We start from the raw sequence: 4,118 nt of genomic DNA, 5'->3' as shown, positions 1-4,118 counted from the left end.
AAAACCAAAAAGGAAATTTTTTTACACCCAATTACAGGAAAAGAGATAAGAAGAAAACTTTCTTTATGTTCCTAGAAAGTATTCTTTCTGCTTTTTTAATGTAGTAAAGCACTAAAAATTGTGCAAGTCTACATCTATAGATGCATATTTATTTATTTAGAACACAGAAGTTGAACCTTCTTAAGAGGAATGATACAGATATTTTGACTGTTTACTGTTTAATAACTTAAAATTGTTCCCAAAGGATCCACTATATAAATTTCAAAGTAAACTGTACTATTGATGGAGAAATGATTGATTCAAATTAGAAAAAACTAAGAATTTTGCAAAGTGTCACACCATTTCCCAAACTGCTTACAATGCAGCTTACTTAATATTGTGTACTGTTGTCCTTATGGTGTATGTTGCTGATGCCATGAGTAACCGCAAATATTGAAAGCTCCTGCTTATAGTCTCAATAGTTAAACACACACTACAATGCAAAACAATGAACGCTAAAAAGGGAAGGAAGGGGGGAAGGCAATAATAATTTGGTCATCAATAAAAATTGATTTTGAGAACTTTTGTTAACCCTTTCATACATTGGGGGCAAATGTAGGGAATTTTGAAGAACAGATACAATAAAAGTGGAAGGCAGTTTTACCAAACTAAGTCCTTGTCTTAAAAATTAATGAGAAGGAAAGAAAAATGATGTCTGGCAGCAAGAGAAAAGGGACATTGCAACAAGAAGTCTGATGATAGCATATGCACAACACATGGTAGAAAAGCAGTTTTCCTTTGCTTATCCAACCCTGCAATCTATCATAGCAGTGTTGACACTGCAGGTTGTACCAAAGGGCACGTGAACATCAAAGAAAGTGTCTTTGCCTTTGAATAACCCTTAACTGGTGTGCACAGGAGGTAGTATTGGCACAAATCTGTCAGCAGAAAATCTTATTGCTTTGCCAACTTAACTAATGGCTTTAACTTCTTAAAAGAACAAAAGAGAAGGAATGATACAAATGCATCTGATTAGGACCGGGGTTTTTAATTAGCAGAAAGTTAAGAGTATAAATTGATTTCTCTCTCTATTCTTCGTTGCATCAGATAATCCCCTTCCATAATTGTGATTAATTCCTTATTTTTTTTTTTAAAGTTCATCTGATTTATCTCTTGACCTAATGGGTTGTTAGAATTTTCATCTTCTGGCACACAGTAACTGCTCTTATGACCCTTGAACACACTTGCAGAAGTATAAGATGCTGATCCTTTTAAAAAATCAATTGTCTAACTACTTATTTAACATCTTAGTTCACGAAGATTACTGTTTTTTGGATTTCAGCTATTTTTTGGACATAGTAAATAGAACTGAATCCGAAAGATACAAAAGTTACCATGGCTAAGTAACTAAATTCCAGTCAAGAAAAGGATTTCAAGGTTTAAAATTGATGATAAATGGAGAGAACCCTGCATCTGATTAAAACCTCTTCATGGTTTTAAGTTTATTAAAGACTAGGAAATGTTATAGTATATTATTTATTGTTCATTAACTGTTTATGGAGAGTAATGAAATACATAATTATTTATCTTTAAAGAATTTTAGAAGCTGAATTAGCTGATTGGATGCCATCTGATTGTGTTTTTTCTCAGTGATACAACCTAGGTATGATATTTCAGTCACTTTTGATTATCTTTGTTATTCACAAGGCCGAGTTTGTAGTGAGAAGCATTTTATCTTTTATTAGACCAACTGATAGTTAGATTAAATGGACAGATTTTACAGTGTGAAAAAAGGCTTGTGTGTCTAAGCTTATGATTTTTCCTCCCCAATAGCATCAGATACCTTAACAAAAGATACTTTCTCTCTGATCTTGCCTCAGTTACATTTTTAGAGCACTGCAGATACGTTTTCACTCATTAATTAGTGAGGCATTATTGGACAGCACTGGATGAAAATAAAAAAACAAAACATTTTTTTCTCCCTATGTCATCTCTCCTTAGCACTCCTTATTTCTTCTTTTCCCATCTAAGAATATACTTTCTTCTTCTGAAGTATTAAAGCGTTATTGCTGGCCAGCTGCCACGTTCATTCTTGGTCCCTCTGTAACACCCTTCAGACCTCATTTTCCCTGGCTGGAACACTTCAATACAAAAGACAAGTGTCACAGTTCAGTAGGGACTAACTGGTCTTCACTTTTATGCTCACTGTCAGTAAATACTCCATTATATCTCTCCATTCTGACTCTCATATTGCTGTGTGACTCATTCCCTGCCATGTAGACTTGATAGTATACATAAGGGGCTGTGAAATGGGACAGTGCATGAATTCATGACACAGGTTGGCAGGCAGATACGCAATGAGAGCAATGAGCCAGGTTTTGAGTGCAAGCACAAATTCAGGGAAGCTGAACACCAGGTTCATCCATCGCAGCAGAAAGCACAGAACAGAAAACAGAGGCAGAGAGCCCAGCTAAGACTTTGAGTGGCATTTTCAGAGCTGATTTTTTGTGATCCATGCCGGCACATGGATGTCACTAACATAAACTTCCCTTAATTCATTAAGCAAATTCTTTCTAGAGAGTCCTTTTTACAAATCCACCCCCATTTCATCTATGACTCCCATCATCACCCTATCATCCTTGGCCCTGAATTATCATCATTGCTCCTCATCCTCCCTAGTTCCTTACTTCTCTTAGATTCTAGTTCTTTTCTCAGGCCCAGTTTCCCTGCTTGTATCTGTTAGTAATCATCCTGGTATCTGCACTGCAAACATAGCTGAGTATCCAGCGTTTTCTGAGGGACTTCTACTTTTGTTTTGAGAAAGAGATGATGAACAATTTCGGCAAGACAATTTTGGCATTACTTCTGTTCCTGCTACTAGTTGCCAGCTGACATTCTGCTTTCCCCCTTCTTTTACACACAGTCAAGGGCAGCAGTAAGCTACAGCTTAGGTTTTATGGGCACTCACATATAACACACAGCTTCAGGGCGCAGAATCAGCGATAGAACTATTTTTTTTAAGCTTTTTTGTAAATCATCTTGGCATTTTTCTTAAAATGCAGGGTCCTGAGTTCATGCAATTAAGTGGCGATATCGTTGCTTATTTTTTTTCAAAAAGGGTGTTTCCAGTACACAGAGAAAACGTGAACCAATTGCGATATAAGGACAAAATAGAAAGCAAAATTATTTCAAATTTGTATTTCTTTTTAAAGCCAATATCAGGAGCTCAGGGAGAAACACTGACTGATCACTTTAAAACACTTGCCTTGGCAATGGTGGGTTAGGCTGTTAGGCCTTTGCTCGGGAGACTGAACCAGAGAGAGGGGATGCAATACTGTATTGGATTCAGCTGAAACCCATGTCTAGCAGGACACGCACCTACCATTTCTTCTCCCCAGCGCGCACTGATTCCCACACCTACTTATTGTTGTCCAAGAAGCATGACTCGGTGAGCTGAGATAACCCTCTTTGCTGGTTACCACAACCAAACCCTTCAGGCCCAGTTCACCCAGCTTCTCCAGCCCAGCACCCACGCAGCCCAAGGCCCAGCTGGGACACAGCCCCCGGGCCAGGGCGCCATGCCGTGTGCCAAGGCCAGAGGGAAGGCAGCTGGAGTCCCAAGTGACTTGCACACTCAGATTGTCCCTCTAGGAGAAAGGATGCCTGTGTAACCCAGCAAGTGTGAGGGAATATCCTTGTGAGGTGACAGTTGTGAGGCTTTTACACAGAAAAGTCAAGGACACCACAGCAGAAACCCTGACTGTGGGAGAAAGTGTCATGTCCACGGAACTTTAGCCCCCGCTTGGCCTTCAAGGAAGACAAGGTGGAGACAGGAGCCTGTGCGCGGGGCCTGCGGAAGTCCGTCAGGTCTGGTTCCTGCCTCTGCCTGGGACGTTCCTTCCCTCGGCTTCATTCCAGGGATGCATTTCCCGGAGGGCTCTCGGAGGGCGGCGAGGCCAGGCTAACCGCAGGGGCCCCGGGCTATTTGCAGCCACAGAAGGGAACGTTCTGCGTATTTCCACGTGCGGGGCAGTTAAGCGGCGCCCTGTACCCGCCGTACGGTGCCGCCCCGCCGGCAGCACCCGCCTCCCTCCGGGCGCCTCAGGGCTCGCCCCGCCCCCGCCCGCTCGGCCCCGCCC

Source organism: Falco cherrug, chromosome 5 (genome assembly GCF_023634085.1).
Source record: "Falco cherrug isolate bFalChe1 chromosome 5, bFalChe1.pri, whole genome shotgun sequence".
Taxonomy (NCBI): domain Eukaryota; kingdom Metazoa; phylum Chordata; class Aves; order Falconiformes; family Falconidae; genus Falco; species Falco cherrug.
This window is presented reverse-complemented; position numbering follows the sequence as displayed.